This window comes from Phyllopteryx taeniolatus, chromosome 21 (genome assembly GCF_024500385.1).
Source record: "Phyllopteryx taeniolatus isolate TA_2022b chromosome 21, UOR_Ptae_1.2, whole genome shotgun sequence".
Classification (NCBI taxonomy): Eukaryota; Metazoa; Chordata; class Actinopteri; order Syngnathiformes; family Syngnathidae; genus Phyllopteryx; species Phyllopteryx taeniolatus.
The window spans coordinates 6,631,470-6,650,877 of NC_084522.1; the positions used below are offsets into that span (position 1 = coordinate 6,631,470).

At 41.8% G+C, this 19,408-nt stretch overlaps 1 long non-coding RNA gene across 3 annotated transcripts; it reads right to left on the minus strand.

The window, feature by feature from the left end:
* Positions 1-81: 81 nt before the first annotated feature.
* Positions 82-19,397, minus strand: LOC133471096 (uncharacterized). 3 transcript variants are annotated; one of them, XR_009786121.1, is made up of 7 exons: positions 19,291-19,385; positions 18,018-18,097; positions 9,374-9,541; positions 8,446-8,595; positions 6,090-6,188; positions 4,485-4,555; positions 82-1,861 (listed from the first exon to the last, which is right to left on the minus strand). It is a non-coding gene; the product is annotated as an uncharacterized LOC133471096 (long non-coding RNA). The 3 variants fall into 3 exon arrangements; XR_009786119.1 differs by having other exon boundaries at positions 9,342-9,541; XR_009786120.1 differs by lacking the exon at positions 18,018-18,097 and having other exon boundaries at positions 9,342-9,541; positions 19,291-19,397.
* Between the last annotated feature and the right edge of the window lie 11 nt (positions 19,398-19,408).

The following is a 19,408-nucleotide window of genomic DNA, read 5'->3' on the forward strand; positions in this document are numbered from 1 at the left end:
AGTCAGACATTTTCACTGGCAGTTACATACGATACCTTGTTTTGATAACTTGGGACGACAGGGAAAAAAACAGCGCAGCCAACAGTTTCCCTCTTTTATTAATTTCCATAGTTCCTCCTACTGAGAAAAAACAATCATATATCCTATATTGCTTGAGGGCAAGTGTTGGCTAGAATTCAATCAAAACTGTTCCCATAGCTTTGCTAACCTTGTGGACTGACAAAGGTGCTTAAATATAATAACTTACATATATAATAACTGAAAAAAATACACCTTGTTTTTTTAGGTTGGACAGAGATTTTTTTTAACACCAAAAGCTGGTGGTGTTTAGGCAACACATTCGACAAGAATCATTGTTGTAGTAGACAACATCGAACAATTGTAAATAAGGCCAAGGGGGAGCCATCATCATTAATGCTCTCTGCTTTACATTCCTCCATTTCACTGCTGTACCTGTTTCCCCCACACACACTTCATAAAACCCCAAAATCTCAAATCAATCAAAATCTCAATCTTGTTTTGACACTATTCATATCTTCTTTTAAGTCATATCATACGTGGAGGTTGGAAAAGGTTGAAAAAAGGAACAAGTAAGAAGTAGAAAGTACAGCTCTGTTTTCAAATGTGTGATGATGTGGGTAATCTGTAATAAACATTTGAAGTTTCAAGTTGTTCCATGCATGAGTTTAGTTTAACATTTTACTAAGGGAAATAATAATAAGCTATGATAATAATAATTTTTAGATAATTTCTGTTTATATCCGCTGATGCCTGATATGTTATCTATCCATTTTCTGTAGCGCCTGTTCTCATTAGTGTTGCAGGTGAGGTGGAGTCTATCCCAGCTAACTTTGGGTTAGAGGTGGGTTCACACTAGACTGGTCGCCATAAAGGACATTTAGACAAACAACCAGAGAAAACCCATGAAAGCATGGGGACAAAATGCAAATTTCACAGAGAAAGTCCAGAGCCAAGATTCAAACCCAGAACCTCAGGACTGTCAGGTACCTTTTGTTTTAGCTCCATTAATTATTTAGTGTTTTATGTGAGTCGCACATTGATCAGTCAAATCATCTCTAATTTTGTTGCATATTCACTTTTACATTCTCAATGAAGTCTTCTCTATCCAATTAGGGGGAAACTTATAGCTGCATTGGCCGAATCGCTAGAGTGCAAAAACAGAACCCTGTTGGATGCCATGTGTAGATTACAAAATCTAATGTTTCTTTGGGAAGGGTAATCAGGGGAGCATGGTCCATACAGATTGTATAAATGCATACAACCATATGAAGTATATATATATTTTTTGTGGGGAGTTTTTTTCACAGGTACTCCTTCCTGTATCCTCCAACATTCCAAAACTATGCATGTTGGAAGACTAGATTGTTCACAGGTGTGAATGGTTGCTTGCCTATATCTGCCCTCTGATTGACAGGTGACTAGTCCAGGGTGGGATAGGCTCCAGCTCATCCATGACTCTAATGAGGACAAGGACCACAGAAAATGAATGGATGGATAATTTAATCACAATGGATGAGATAACATTTATGAGCATCCTCTTATCAAAATCCAGAAACTGTCCATCAATCATCCGTCATGTGTTGGAGCACAGTTGAAGTGAGGCGTGGGAGTGGTATCGGAGAGACCCTGGTGTTGGGAAGTAGCCGTTCCCTGGAATGTGGCGGCCTGATTCACAACACCAGCTGTCCCGCCCCACCGAGCCAGCAGATGGTGCTCAAATGGTGGAGAGATACTCTTCCCATTAGGGAGAAGAGGGACGGTTACAACTCATTGCTTCTCCTTTGGGGGGCTGCAGTCTACTCTTCCCGCTTTCCCCTGGTTTCCACTCCTCGAATGACAGCTGTGAGAAGAGAACATGCAAATTAGAAGATGAGGTGGAAAAACAGACACTCGAGGGAACTTTCTTTGAGTTGGATTTTTGTCATAAATTGGATGTCTTTGCTCAACTTCTCTGCACCTGACAGGCCACTTGCAAACCTCTCTGCACTTGCAAACATCCTCTATGCAAATTTTATAATCACGCCAATGAGAGGTGTGAGTGTGCGAGTGTGAGAGAGATATAAGCTTTTACTTAGCATATGAAATGAGCTGGGATTAGAATGGGATAAAGAGCAGGAGAGTGTTACGAGAGGTCACTGTTCATTTTGATTCTGTGAAGCACTTTCATCTCCACCGCCTGCTCTCACAGGCATTGGACCTGCTTACACTTTCCTACACTTACAATCTCATTTAAATGTTGAATGGCGGCGGCGGTAAAAAGGGGAATAAAAAGAAGGAATTAGCCGCTAGTCCAGGGCAGTGATGAAATGTGATGTTAGGCATTTAGCTGATGTGGATGTTCACAACACACTAGGGTGCACTTTGTATTCTCACACCTATCAATAGGTTGAATAGGGTTCATTATTGTGTGTGAGGTTTAAAGTCGCACAATATTTAAAATCACCAAAGTGATTAAAGCATGTTTGATGCTGACTGAATTAGCTGTAAATTCCCATAATATGTACAAGTGCCGTGTTTTGTTTTCCTGACTTCTTTTTATTCCAGGTCCATAATCATTTATATTTATACAATATTGTTCAAAAAACACCACATAAGCCATTGTATGAACATGTGAAATATTATTACAAAAGTAAAACAAAAACTAGTGAGATCATGTTTTAATGTAGGCAGAATGTGAATAAGAATAAAACGTTTTTGCTTCCTTTTGAAAAATCCCATTTTCTGAAATAATTTAAAGGTATTAAAATAGAGCCCCCTGCTGATTTTTAAGGTGAAAAAAAAAGTGCTGAAAATAAACTCACATTTCAGGCGTTTGTGTGTGTGTGTGTGTGTGCGCGTGTGTTTGCAGAGACACTGACAGCGTGTTCACATTGTTGATTAAGGGCCCTGTAAAATAAATCTGATTAATTTAATTGGCACTACAGGGGAAATAGATTTTGCTTGGAGGATAAATAGGGAGGAATGGTGTAGCTCCAAAACACAAAACAAAAAAATCATGATTCCTCTCGATTGGTGGGGCTAAATAAACCTGACCGATCCTATAACTCATTTGCTATATGATAAGGAAATAGATAAAGATTTTTAACACACATTCAACTGGATGTCTTTGTCTTACATTGGGCCGTGTGCGTGTGTGTGTGTGTGTGTGTGTGTGTGTGTGAAGCTTGACAGCAAGGCGAGCAGCAGCTGAATTCCTTTAAATATCCCTGCCTGCCTCATCATATGGTTGCTATGGCAGCCGGCCCCTGCTTTCCAGATAACGTCCACATGCGGCGAGACACCTCCTCTACCTGAGTGCTCAGGATCCCATTGGGGGGGAAAACGTGCATACTACACATACGAATGCGCTTCCGAGAGTAAAATACGAGGGCTACATGAAGTAAAACGGAGAACAATACCATGGTTAATTTGATGTTTGAAGGCAAAAGATCAAATATGGTGCAGATGGGGAAACAGTTGGTCGAAGAAATAGCTGATACAGGAACAAAATGAGGGGTGAAAAAGAGGATGTTCTGTGATCTTTGGCAATTTCCACAGAACAAAGACAAATGAAAGGCAGATCCAGACAGACTCCCGGAGGTGAGAATAACAGGTGCCGTCTTTTCAAAAGGCACCTATTTCTTTTCTTAAGAACTCCTTTCTTCCCCATCCTGTTCTGTCATTTCTGCCATTCCCAGCCCCCCATCCTTTCCTTTGTCTGCCTTCCTGCCGCTGGTCTCGTACTCCCTTCTCTTCCATTTTTCACTCAACCTCATTTAGTCGTATGTATAGCAGAGGGTCAACTATAGTCACATTAACGGTGGCACGTTGTTGGACGTGTGTATATGCAGCCTTGTACTTTATTTCTACTTGAAGCACACATAATAACGTGTGAAAAATGCCATTTAATCTGAATTTATTGACTACAATATTATATATTCTGTGAAATTAAAAAAACATTTGCACACTTTACACTGTCACATAAATGTGACTCAAATTTTACCCAATGTGACAAGATAGTTAAGGCATCCTTGCAATTCCTGTTAATATTTTGAGGAGAATTCCTTCATCAAGATTATTTAGGTTGCCCTCTTAATATCAAAGCCATTTTTCTGTGCGCTTCATTATTAAAAATGTTGCTGAGGTTCTGAATAAAATTTCAAGAGGTGCTTTAAGATACTATTTGCTTACACATGATATATTGACATAAGCCACAGAGACCTAAAATTAATATCAGATTCAGAACAAAACTGTGTCAAACAGGAGTGGGGAATCTAAGGCCGGTGGGCCATATAAACGGAACAGCGAGAGCATTTAATGGCATGCATTCGAAAAAAACATTTAAAGTTCTCAGAGGAATGGTTATAAAAATTCTAAAACATTTAACCCACAAATATTGGTTGTATAATTTAAGAAAAAAACATAGAATAAACAGGTTCCCCATCTCTACTTGAAATGCATTCGTATATGTTCATTGAACTCACCTTGGTCAGTCTATAAAGGGAAATCTTTAAAAGATGACTGTCGACATCCATCTTTGCCTTTTTAATGCGGCCTAAAAGGGAGACAAGCGAGTAAAGAGCAGTCATTAAAGAGTCTGTAAGCAGCCATGTACGTTATGTTGGCGGAAAAAGCAAGCCTACATGAGGGCAAAGTGGGGAAGAAAGTCGATAACGACGGCACCCTCAATTTCCTCTTAAAGCACAAAGGAGGCCTGATTGCATTTGAGAGATATGGGTGCGCCTCAGCCTCTCCTAATGCATCTGTAAATTGAGTTGGAAAATGACGACGTCTGTTCTCTGCGCTCGGGATGGAAGCCAGGAGGCTAGGCGAGCATCCTCCCCGCCCTGGAAGCTGCAGACCTCCCACACCTACTCAAGAAACATTTTCTCCTGTATTTTGTGCAAACCGAAGCATCTTCAAATGGCGGGAAATTACAGTAATACACAAAATCCGGATTACGACCCGTTTTTATTTCCTGCGCTTGCTACAATAGTAGGAAAACGCTTGAAGGTTGTTCAGTGTCAACGAGCACATAAATAGCTATGACCGCGTTTCGTGTCCGTTCATTACGGATCTGTGCCAGTCGGCGTGCGTTCATTTCCTCATTAACTCGGGGCTAAATGGCAGGTACACAATGACACACACGCATTTACACACACGGGTTGTTGTCCTTAAATTCCCTAGACTAAAAGTGAGAATATCAATAAAATCAAGACGATGCCTTTCTCCTTTAAGTGTTATTTTTAACTCGCTGGGAAAAAAAGGCCTCTTTTGAAAGGAGCCAAACACTTGGAAAGTGTGGAGGTAATTTAACAAAACTATTTGTACTCTAAATTGTATTTTTTTTCTGTGTTTTCAATTTTCATAGAAAACCCACTAAACAACTGCTCATGAAAGACTGGCAAACGCAAAAAAAGTGCTGATGTAATGCACAAATGCTCACTCAATTCAAATATGCCTCCTGTCATCCAGTGGCCTCTCCGATGTACACTCCCTCTGACTGAACACACTTTTAGGCTGACAGATGCATTAGAGGTAAGGGCAGAGATTTGAATGCGCGAGCCCGTTGGTGGTCCATGCACGCTTCCCTCGTGCACGCGCACACGCCCACACGGTCCCGATAAGACAGACAGTCATTTAGTTGGAGCTTAGTCTCTTTTTTTCCCCCGCAGTGTCTCCCCAATGAACTGCGCAAAATGCTCAAACTTGCTGTATTGGAATTAAAAGCAAAATAGCTCATCAGGCCATGTGTGTCATTTGTGCGTGTGCACACTGATAATAATGGAAGAAAATGTAGATATTTAAATGAGAGAAGGCCGTTTATCTTGTGTAGTGTGTGGTTAAACAGATGATATCGTCCCTATGAAGAGTAATTTCTGTCATAGTGTCATAAATAAAAAAATTACAAAAATAAAAACGCTTACTACCTCCTTCAGTGACTAATGTGTTTTAAAACTAATGCACCCCACCCTTCTTTCTGTTATGCAAGATGGATTGTTTGGCCTCGTGTTTGAGTGCACATCTATAAATTTACAAGTTCCTGCCTTGCTGATTCGGATAGCGAGGTGTGCCAGCCGAGCACTAACCCTGATGACTCCTGCAGGATGCCAGCTGTTGGGCAGGGCAGGGCAGACAAGGCCCGGCTGGGCAGATGCATGGGCTGGTCGGTCTGGCGAGGCAGAAAACTGTAAAAAAAACAGCAACAAGATCAGCTTTTTAAGGAGGGGGTCACACAAAAATATGTAAATCTGTGCTTTAGCTCCACTGCTAAATGTGTCTTTTAATGGTTTCTATGAGAAACAATCGACAATTGTTCCGCCATAATGACTCAGGCTACAGTCTCGATGGTGTACGTTGAGGTTGGTAATTATGGATTAGCGGATACTGCCCACGACACAAAAAAGCAAAAATCAGGATTACGCTTGCCACAAATCAACACGCAGCAGCAACATATGCACACGCACCACCCTCAGACCTACACGCTCGTCGGCCATCACAGGCAGCGTGTCGGCTCGGCAGCCATTTTGCACGGCAGCTCTGGAATGTTCACTTAATGGAATTGACGTTTCTGCAACCACGTGCGACAATTTTGGCAAAATGACGCTTGCAACCCCGGACGTCGAAAACCGCAGTTGTCTTGTCTTTTTCCCCCTGATGGTATAAAAGGAGCACATGTACGGCCGGCGTGCAGCCATGCCTGAACTCCACTTGGCAAGATATGTATATATGCAACATGGAGAGGAGGGGGGTGAGAGGGAAAGAAGGTAGGGGGGCACGCCCTACAGCTTGACAGCACTCACATATGGAAGGAGAGAGAGGGGGTGAGGAGAGAGGAAATGGGAGTAAAACGCACAAGGAGAAATTAACAGCTTGTTCTTATATGACCACCATTTTTTAACACAAAGAGCCTGCACTTTGCTGCTGCTGTGTGCGTGTGAGTGTGTTTGAGGTGGACGTAGACTGTAAATGACCCTTGTATGTATTGTAAATCTCACACACACACTATGGGAGTAATAAACGTCCATTTCAATCAATATGTAGCAATGGAGACGCCATTTCAGATGGTTGACACCCTTGGTCTTTGTTCAAATTTACGATGTCGGCTACATTGATTATGGAAAGACGCTTAATATTATCTTATTCCCCCCCCCCCCCCCCCCGCCCCCCCTCCAAAAAAAAAAGGTCCTTCTGACCCTCACTATACACTGAAACCCCTTGAAGAGATCTACTGATATCCTCCATCACATGGACAGGACTTGATAAAGGCCACTTATGGATAACATCACATCTCATCCAGTGGTTGATACACAGACGGGGGGTTAATGTAATATAATATGACGAGGGAGGTTAAGGCGAAGGATCAATGAGGTGTCGCATGACGAAGAGGAGCGGGTCTACAATGAAGACGGCGAGCCATCGAACACCGCAGGTTGAATAAGGGCGTCGGGTAAAGCGAGAGTGAGTGGGGGTGGTGGAGGTGGGGGGGACAGCGGTGCAATGCGCACATGGCATCTTTCCGAGCTCAGACGTGAGGATCACATGTTGTGTGTGTGCGCGCATGAGATGCACTCCATACATGCGGCCATTCATCATACATCCCCTCTTGCCCCTCCCTCACCTACATACTGGCGGCGTATACGCCATGAGACTGCACATATGATTGCCGCCCTTTGTCTGGGTCAGCGATGGCCGTCGGTTCAGCCCAAGACGCTGCCATTCTTTCTTTTCCTGGTTGCAGTCACTCACACACAGTCATGTGCGTGGCATAAGACCCCCCCCCCCCCCCTTTCTTGGACCCATGTATTTAACCTCATTCTCTCTGGTATGTCTATCAAACATGACAGTACTCCTGTCATGACCGACAAACCAACCCGCGTGTCCTCAGAGTGCACTCAACCCCCCAACCCCCACCGATACCTACACCACCAGTTCATCATCCTCATCATCTCCTGTGACCGTATCCTCCTATCACCATGACTCAGGAGTGTTGGGCGGCAATTAAGGTGGGGTGGGGGTGGGGGGATACGTGGTGAAGAAGAGACCCTATTACCCTTCCCTCCCCCCCCCCCCCCTCCCTTCTGTTCTCATAACTGGTGGTTGGTGATAGGGGGAACTTTCCCACCCAGCGGCGGCTGCGGGCACAGCGTCAAACTGAGGGGACCCTTTGTCTCCCACCACCATACTGGGAGGGATGGTGCGCATACAGACACGCACATATACAGTATATATTCTGTACACTCTGTCATGGACACATGCATGGGTGACACCAATCGTACACTCATGCGCACACTTTGGAGGTGACAATCATGATATCCTGGAGCCCACTGGCACCTGCACACCTGTGTAATGTACATGTGTTTATTTCATTACAATACCATGTGGTTATAAACACTGCGTGCTGTAAAGGCATGTATCAAAGTGGAATAGTGTGTTCGGACTCACCTGGCCTTGACGGGGCGGTGGTGGCGGCAGCCCGGCTGTCGTGGTTCTGCAGCCTCGAGTCGGGTGTCGGAGGGGTGACACCTGACGTGGCTCCTCTGCCTCCCTGCTCTCTCTGCTGTGGTGTATAGGATCAGCAGCTACACCCTAGCACTGACAGGAGAGGGGGAGACAGAGAGGAGGGGTTCTTATCAAGACTGTCGGATCATACCACCCCCATAGAGGGGATGCGGGGGAGAAAACCGGGCCGGCAAAGCCCTTGTGACGCTCGCTCGGCTGCCCCGGCATCGTCCCTGCTGTCTGCATGGAGATGGTCTCTCCCGCCTCCCGCAGCTCTGATTGGATGACGCGCTTCCTCCTTCATCAAAATGTAAAATTCCAAGACAGAGAGTAGTGCAAGGTTGTGCTTACATGTGTATATGTGCGTTTGTGTGTGAGAAAGGCAGACAATGCAAGTGAAAAAATGTGAGGAGCCTTTTGTACACATTACAGAAATACACGTCAGTCACGCTCGTATGACTGATTGCGTTTACAACTGTGTTGCGCGTGCATGCAAATGTGTGTTTTTGCGCCTTTGTGTGTCAGGCAGACGATATACAGGATGCCATTGTCTGTGTGGGCGTGTGATAGAGGAAGAGGTAGTCGAGGGAGAGACACAAGACAAAGAGCGCAAGAGATAGGAAGACATAGTGTGTAGAGAAAAGGCGAGTTATTTGTGCGGCCTACTAGCTGTTACCATTAGTCTTTGTGTAACACATTGTGTTGAACTGCAAAGGGTTTTCAGTCAGTCACTTTCTGTCACAAGACGTCAAATTGGACACACACGGACACATACTCCCAGAGGAGATGATGTCAAGATGGTGGCCGACTTGCCCCTCCCTCTAACAACAACCTCTCACCCCCAGCTCTTCTGTCTCCTGGCGGGTCCTACCATCCGTCCGTAGAGTTGGCGTCACTGGGTCCCTTAAGACCGAGTGGGGAAAAGGGCAGGTAGACGAGGGCGAGCGACGAGCGCGTCACAGGGAGGATGACAGCCACAGCTTTCACATGCTCAAGTCTCCTCAGGATGAACTGGTGAAATACTGCTGACTCACGATGCCTGCAATGTAGCACATACACACACACACACAAAAACACTGAAAATAATCTACACTACAGACATTGGCTGAAAACGACACCAAAATCAAATGCACTCAGAACCCCCCAACAAGGCTTCAATTAATCTAGGATCTTCAGTTTAACCCGGATATTTTTTTCTCATCCAAGGCATCAAAGTGTAACCAGCCAGACCTTTGCCAAGGCCTAAGTCATTGCCCCACGTAGGCCCCAATGCAAGCAGAATGAAAAACCAAAAAGTCAACAGGAGTTTGCAACCATCCACCCATACATTTTCTATAGCGCTTGTCCTCATTCGGGTCACGGAAGAGCTGGAGTTTATAACAGCTGACTTTGGGCAAGAAGACTGATAAACCCTGGAGTGGTCGCTAGCCAATCACAGAGAATATATATATATAGAGAGAGAGAGAGAGAGAGAGAGAGAGAGAGAGAGAGAGAGAGAGAGAGAGAGAGAGAGAGAGACAAACAAACATTAACACTCATATTCACACCTTCAATTTAGCAAACATGCAAATTCCACACAAGAAGGCCAGAACTGAGATTCAAATCTATAACCTTGGAAGTGCAAAGCAGATGTAACCATTAAACCACCGTGCTGCAAGTTTTTTTAAACAACTACAACTACTTCTTTTTGACATTTTGAACTTAATGTGTATTGGTTGGCAATGTATGTGAGAGAAAATTTGAATAAAAATATTTGTTAAAAAAAATAATAATAATAAAAAAGGAAATACAAAAAGAATGTCCATGTCAATAAACCGTACAGCAAAAATTTAAGACAGCAAGTGGAACACAAACAAATACAGCCACGGTGATAAAATTTGATGGCTATATAACTAATAATTTGGTCAATTATGTTAAAAAAAATAATATATATATATATATATTTATTAAATCGAGATAATAACATTTGTATGAAGTGGTTATTAAATACATGGATTCACCGAAACTTGAGGGTAATTTTGGGGTAATTTAAAGGGAACATCTATGGCAGAACAGCTACTCACGATTAAAGTCTATGTTGACATACCAAAAAAAACTGATGAAAACATCCATCCATCTATCCATTTTCTGAGCCGCTCCTCCTCACAAGGGCCGCAAGCATGCCCATCCCAGCTATCATCGGGCAGGAGGTGGGGTACACCCAGAACTGGTTGCCAGCCAATTGCAGGGCACACACGAACAAACAACCCTTCACACTCACATTCACACCTACGGGCAATTCAGAGTTGTCAATTAACCTACCACGCATGTTTTTGGGATGTGGGAGGAAACCAGAGTAACCGGAGAAAACCCACGCAGGCACGGGGAGAACATGCAAACGCCACAAAACTCCCAGGTGGGGGCTGGGGATTGTTCTTTGATCACTAATCCATTGCTCGAGTTGGTCCTCCAACTCCGGCCACATCACCTTGTTTCCGCGGAAACTCAGCTTTGTCTTCTTGACTTGGCGAAGCTCGTTTTCCTGCTTCTTCGACTTGCGAACCATGTATTCGTTGATCTCGCGGCTGCTCGATTCCCATGTTCCTCCGCGTAACTAATAGCTTGCAGTTTAAACTGTGCTTCGTAAGAGTGTCTCTTCGTAGGTGCCATTTTCGGGGGTCCTTAGCCAAACCGATGCACATACCGGAACTATATACCAACTGGGGGCGTGTCTTTAACGTCCTCTGTCACGCGCACCCTTCCCCCTTTACATCCGCATGCTGTCCTCAGCATTTATGCCATTTATGCGGTTGCTGGCTTCCCCAAAAGTATCGACGCGATCAATTATTTTTCTGTAGTTTAGTAATATGCTTGTTTCTTCCACTAACACATCCAATTCCATCACTTCAAACTTTCAGCGCTACCTGAAGTGCAAAACACTCTCCACCACTTTTACACCTGTTGCCAACAGCGCACGCAATCTGTTAGTCAGTGAACACGGAATTTTGCGCCCACTATTTGTCATCTTAGTAAAAGTCGCAAACCTAGTAAATGACACGCAACACGCCTAACAAAAATACATGCAGTCTGTTAGAGTGAACACATAACTTAGCGCCAGATATTAAGATCTCAGTAAATCAGGCCCCATGATAAAAACAGACGAGCCATATCAACATCGTTGACACTGGCTTATCCGTTTTCACTCCATCCTCCTTCGTGAAAACAGACCTTCCCTCTTTCATGGCTTTTTTTCCATCTCTCCCACTGCCGATTTAATTACCTTCTATATTTATCGGCGCTCAAGACGCTATTTTGGTTTCCTGACTTCTGGCTGATATTGGTGGGCTACATTATTCAGTGTGGGAGCACAGGAGGCCGTCGCAGAGTCGATGAGCTGGATTGGTAGCCCTTACAGGAAGGAAGGAACTGAGGCTGGGTTACAATGTCTCTTTTGATATATGTCACATAGCGATATGCATGACTGTGTGCAATATGCATTTCAAGGGGGAGACAGTGTGGTCCGTATTTGCTCAGCATCAAAGCACCGAGATAAAGACTGCAGACTAAAAGATTCCTGCAAAAGCCCCACAGGCCGCCGTATGGATCGGCGTCCTCCATATTTGCCTATGATTTATGATTGTTCCTGAGCAGAGGCCACAGTCATCTGAGAGATGATGGCCATATTGATCTGATAAACAGTTTCATTTACTGCCAAAGCCTGCCATTCATACCCACGTGCGCACAAGCACGCACACACACCCAGCAGGAATAACCTAGCTTTCTGCTCCATCAATTCCCCACCTCCTCCTCCACGTCTGCCATGCTTCTCCCCCCACCCCACCTCAGCCTCTCAACACTCTTTAACCCATTCCACTTCTGCTTCTTCGCTAAGATTATCCCGCCGGAACCATGCGACAGCAAGGAGAGGAGACGTAAGTGTTTAACCTTACCCCTGCCCCCCAAGGAGATAGAGTATGTACATTTGTCACATAGTGCTTCCGCAAGGACATTCTCTTGACGATTCTTACATTTGGCTATGTTTAATAAAGTCCTTGAACAAGAAAACAGGACTGAACATAAGAACTACAGAATATAAGCAAGCATATAGTTCAACAATCGCCACAAAGTGAACAAAGGAAACATCACAAAGGATACTTCCACTTTCATTAGTGGGCCAAGAGAAGGCCGTGACCATGCCGAACATGTACAACGATAATTTATACACAAGTATATATTACATTATATATATGTGTGTGTGTGTGTGTGTGTGCGTAATTATTGAGTAATCAGAGTGTAATTAAGGCCAAATTTAACCTACTTATACTGTTCTTACTATTCTTACATGGGACATTTTTTTGGTGTAGGGAGCTAGTGGTAATAATAATTTAGGGATAATTTCTGCTAATTACCACCTACTTCAAATGAATTAGCAGACCACTGAAATGAAGTGTTAGCCTGACGTCGTGACTTAATCTGCCATTAGGCGGACTTTGTACTCAGTAGATTCAGTACTGTGTAATTGATGTGATGGGTCACACTTCTTTAATTAGCCTGACAGCTAACTGACATCAGAAAGAGTTATTGTGTGACTCGATCTTTTTAACACTTTTGAAATAATACAACTTATTAATGTTTCACATTTATATTAATGTATTGCCTTTATGTAGATAAGAGGTAGAATCATGGTAGCCTGGCAGGCTTGAGTGATGTGTGGCTCGCATTTCTTTCTATGAGTGTGCACAATTTTTGTGCGTAAACACTAAATGGCATCCACCAGGAAATGCATAACCTATTCATACACACACACATACACACACAAGAAGGCTTTCACGTTCTAACTCAATCCCACATCCGCAGCTAATGCAGTGCTGGGCCCTCTTCAGGAAACATTAGGCCTATTAGTCAAAAGTGCATGCATTCCTGTATATGCATGTATGTATGTGTGTCTGTGTGTGTGTGTGTGCTTGTCCAGGTGTGTGTTTGAGTGGGTGTGGAAGCCGCAAACTCAGCACTAGCCGATCTCAGTGGATCCTGTGAGGTCAGCAGGTGCAACAGGGAATGAGGGACCATCTTATTGTCCGTGTGTGTAGTGAGAGTGTGCGTGCGTGTGTGAGCGTGCATGTGTGTTCCCTCCCTTGATATCCTCTGGGCTCTTTATCGCTCTAAAATTATCCTCTATTTACTGGAAGTCAGGCCGCGACGGGGGGAGGAGACGAGAACTATGGGCACTCTTGTTTGAACATCCAGCTAAGATCACTTGTGGTTGCACAACTTAGGAGATAAATCGTCGACTTCCTCAGTCAAATACTGCAAGGTAATGTAATTTAATACTGGACAAAATAATACAGCGGAAAGTCCAAAGTCATCCAATGTTTGAACTCTACAAGTTTGCTTTTTCTGTAGCTTTTTTTTCATGTCACCACAAATGGATATTAGTGATGGAAAAAAAACATACAATACAATAATTAAATATCAATACTAGAGATGAAACAGAATGACAATTTCATATCATGATTATAGTGGTCAAAATTATCTGGGTTATCCATACTAACACGATACCATTAAATAAATCAATGACAAAATTGAGATAAATGCACTGAAAGTGTAGAATTGACTTTGAAGACCCAAAAATATAAACTCAACAACACCTGCACTTTATGCACATTATAAATTGTAATCAGCAGCCAAAATTAATTTTCAAGCATGAAAGACCCAACAAAATGTATGTAAAATGACTAATACGACAGCAATACAGTTGTGCTCATAGGTTTCCATACCCTGGCACATTTTGAAAGATGTCTACCATTCTTTGAAGAAAACATGAGTGATCAGGCAAAGCACATTTTATTTTCAGTTACCGCTGTACTTAAGGTTTTTTGCTGTTGTTGTTTTTTATTGTTTTATATTATACACAAATATTTACTGTTGACAGTTATTTCTGTCTGGCACCTTCAAAGGGTGACTAGAATTACTTTATTTTTGTTTCATTTAGTTTAATTTTACATTCCATCTTACAGTTAGTTAACTTCTCTTTACACTTGTATGACAGCTAATAATGTGAGATTGTTACTTAACCCATTGCTTGTAATGTTAATAAATGTTTTATGATGGCCACAGTTTGGAAACAATTAATTCACGTAACATTAATTCCTATGGGAAAAAATATATATCTAAAAAATATTTAGATAAACCTCATATACTTGTAACAAATTCACGTACATAAACTCACCAATAGACATATTTGTCAACATCTTGAATACGAATGTGACAATGTAATTGACAAGCTTCATTGACCGCACACACTAAATCAATACACAGGTTGACATAGAGCGCTGACTTTTGGAGCCTTGTTTAACAGGCAACAAACAGTTAAACACCTGTGAGGTCGTAAATTTGCAATTTAACCAAAACATTTGTGGAAAAAACATGCTTTTTGGGGTTAAAACTGCCGTCCCGTGATACTGAGCGAGATCAGTTCAGATGCAAAATGTTCATATTGTTTCATCGCTTATTTTTTGAAATTCAGGTTCAAAACTATTCTTCTTTTTTTCTTATGCTTATGATTAAGCACTTTTGAAGCATTTTAAAATCATGTTTACATTTTTTTTACTTGCACTGTATGTTCTTTTCCTAATTTTAGTAAGCTCTTTTTTTTCTGTAAATTGTTTTTGAATGTGTTTTGTCTTGGTTTTAAAATGCTTTTCAGTGTTGTACTTTTAATCACGTAAAGCTACGATTTTCCGCTGCTGTAACGAGATGTACCAAGTTCCCACATGGAACGTATTAGGTAAGTAACAGGAAGTGGAGTTGCCTTGCCCTTTAGCCACTAGTTTACTCCATAAACAGATACAGTAGTCAGTATCCACTGAAAAAAAATAAATAAAATAAATGTAATAAACTACTGTAACTGCAGCTCGCTGAGTCACTTAGCTATGAAACTCTTCTTTGTGTATTATGGACATCTGTATCATACTGCCCTCTGGTGGCCAAGGCACACACACCAGAAGGAGCCCAATGAAATCATGGTGCACAGACTGTTTAATGTTTAACATTCTATTCTTAATTATGTTATTACAGTTAAGTTTTTATGAAGTACAATACTATGATGATATGTTTTGTCTGTGTTTTTTTGTGGGGCTGGAATGGATTAATGGCATTTCCATTCATTTCATGATACTAGTGTTCTGAGAAACAAGCGTTGTCACGGAACAGACTCAATTTGTAGATCAAGGCACCAATGTATCTCCTTAGCGTAAATAAAATGAGAATGTATAATGTAGGTGCTGACATTGGACCTTAAACACGGCATTTACATTAATCACTATCCTGTGATAATATCCCATACTCTCCATAGTTGCTCCTCCTCGTCTTCCTCACACTCTATTATATCCCTAGGGACAACGCGAGATGGACCAAGTCTCTGCAAATCAATATCATCCATTCATGTGGCTGCAGCTCATGCATGGTCATTTGGACTGGGACTCTCGCACATGCACGCACAAAATTTGCTGAATCCATATAATTGCATCTCGCAGAACGCGGCTGGAAGAGGGTGAGGGGCGGAAATGGACTCAAAATGCGTTTTGTGGTCATTGCAAAATAGATGGAAGTTGCTGGGAATTTCTTTCTTTTGGCATCGGCGATAATATTAGTCTCTACTGACGGCGGAAGGAAGTCTCCGGATAATAGACGCGTAAATTGGCCGAGGCTACAAACCATGGAGAGGATGGAAAAGTGAGAGGGAGGAGACGATGGAGGAAACTAATAGAGAGATGAAGACAGTGAAGCCGGCCATTATAAATCATATCCATTCCTGGTGCCAGCCACGTATCCAAGCAACCAGACAGACTCTACATCCCTTCCGCCCCCTGTCTACAGTATGGACTACTCAGAGCCTGGTAACTCTGATTACCCACAGTACACTGGGCCATGCCCCAAAAACTCCACAGACACATGCTTATGCCGATAGCTGGCCCATCTACTGTACGTTTGTGTTTGTTTAGGGCTGGTGAGATCTAACTGGAGCTGACTGTTGGACCAACAAACAGCCCACTGCACACGCTGTTTCGAAAAACACAATATAAAAAATACAACACTGACAACTCTTGCACATGTGCAGATAGGAATTATTCATGCACATATTTTTTATAGCGCTTGTCCTCAGAGTGTGTAAGTAGTGAGCTGTAGCTTATCCAATCTGTGTATTATTCAGTTTTTTTTCTGAATAATGAAAAAGCAACATAGTTGAAAAACTCAGCCTAAAAGTGAAGGATGAAAAATCGTAGATTAAAAAACAAACAACAGAATAATCAGTCACTTTTGATTTTTTTATTTCAATTACCTATTAATAATGGATAGAACAAGTGACACTGGGATTATATCAGAGCTGGAAAGAGGTAGGGTAGACCCCGGACTCCCATAGGAATTAATACAATAAAAATACCATAAATTATGATAGCGCTATGCATAAAGTTTATGATACTCTAACAACCCGACTAACTTTGGCTGAGTTTAAAGGGGACATATCATGGAACAATGACTTTAGAATTCCTTTTATACTAATATTTGGATCTCTGGAGTGTCTGCCCACCCAACAAGTGTAAAATTACACCACCGGTTTTTTGTGAGCAGCCCACTTTCGAAAATGTGTGTGTAAGAAAGCCACTTGGTGATGAAGTACCGCCTTCATAAAAGAAAATACAATTGATGCTTTTACTGCTCTATTAAGGGTGCTAAGGTTACTTTTCTTTAAATATTAAAAAATATATATGGTAAGGGGATTAAAACAGCTCCGCCTCTGATCATCACTGTACGCACTCTGCAGTAGAGGGTTGCTTTCAACAGAGGCGTTACATGAGGAGAAGTGTACTATCATTCTTGATCCTTTGGGGTATTTTGACTGGGGATGCACCGAGTACTGTAAATCTGTGCTGATACTGTACATTTGTGATAGACTGGTAATCCAAAAAATGCTCCGATATTATGACAGATACCAGACAATTTGAACACACAAAAAATACATCTAATCACACCCATTTAATGTACTTGGGCTACATTCAGCGGCGTTAACTTCATGTAATCACTTTTTTTTTTTATAACAAAATGTAACTGGTAGGATTGCATTTTTGCTGTAATGTAAGACTTAACAGTGAAGGCACATCTTTTAAACGGCTTAAGTGCTTTGGCGTGAGAGTGTTTAGTTACGGTTGCAGTTTGTGCCACATGGATGACAGCATTTGCTTGTTTTGTGTAATTTTGACAACACATTTGATAACACCAAACACACTATGCATACTGCTTTTGCTCCTGTACGGTTCAGGCAACAGCCTCAGTGTCTACTTTTTTATATTTTGAGTGGTCAGGAGGACACAAACATACAATATCTGTGTGTGTGCATGCGGGAAGAATGAAGCACTCAGCAGCCACTCGGTCTTCCCATAGCCAGTGCAAGTGCCACCACAAGTAGGTGGTATGAGAGCAAAATAGTGTCTGAGAAATGAAGGACAAAGTAGCCAGTGTGTATTAAGTATACATACAAATGGAACACAAGGACGCCACCTTGTGGACTGGGACAATCATGAGTCTACTGCCATGGTCTTTTTTTTTCCTTTTTTCCCTGTTGAATAAGCCAAATAAAATGATTTGCATTTGGTTAAACACACAACATAAAGCGAACCATTAAATTTGTTAACAGTCAGTTTTGTGGATGATTTCCAATTCTTCTATTTAACACTCTGTGCTATGTAACTAAAGGACGCTTCAGAGGTTTTCAAGGGTACCGCTTCTTTTAATCTATAAGATAAAACCTCTTTTAAAATTTAATGAGATTCAGAGCGAGTGGGGAAAGTAAAAAAAAAAAAAAAAAAAGATAGCAAAAGCGCTCTTCCTAAAGCAATAGGATCATACTGTACACTCAAATCCTGGAGGATAATGAATTAAATTAACTTTTCATTTAATCTCTCGCCTCTTATCTTAAAACTGTACAGCAAAGTTTATGTAGATAAGCTCAGGTTTAATCTCTGTCTTGGTAATTATGTTTTCTGTCTATTGTCAGCCTTCAAAAACCTCATTCCTGGTGTGTCATTGCACAAGGTGGACACTATTCTTTTTAAAAAATAAAAAAAAAAATCTGGTCGCTCAAACCCCTGACACACTTTTACTAAACAACCTCTAACACGCTTTTACTTGATAAATAGTAATGTAGAGCAGGGGTGGGGAACCTGAGGCATACTGTAAGGCTCGCAAGAGGTGTCCTGTGGGAAATTATCACATTTTACAGAATTGGTGTTCAAGTAATTGATTTACTACAAATAATGTATCTGTTCATCTATCTGCGGCAGCAACGTACAGTGACAGAACAAGTAAATACAGTAATTCATTAAGTTTAACTCACAAGTGCACATTATACACAATAATACCCATATGTTCTAAGAATGCATTAGTTTATTCATATGTTTTATGGCGCCCACCATTTATGTAGACTTGATTGTGGAGTTGCTGTTGTCGTTGTGACTTTCAGCTAGTCCCATCAGCGTTTGTACATTATGGATATTATCACAATTGTCACAACTATTTGTTTAAGCAGCCTGGAAGTTCTACAGTGAAAGAAAACATTGTTACGTCAAAACAGGAAAAAAAAATATTTGTCAAAGGAAATGAATGTATTATGCTTGACTAAGTTAAGCATTCAACATTAACAGCTTGATAGGCCTAATAGATGGGGTATATGTTTGGGGCAAATTTGGCTTTCACAGTCTTTGGCTGTAATTGTGTCATTTGTTCTTTGTAGTCATCACAATGTACACATACCTCTTTTAGGCGTCATTTGGAGGCAAATTGTTTCATTTCCAATTATAGTTTTTTTAATCACACATGCGACCACAACGAGCTCGACGCTAACAAATTAGCTTTGTTTTGAATAACACTG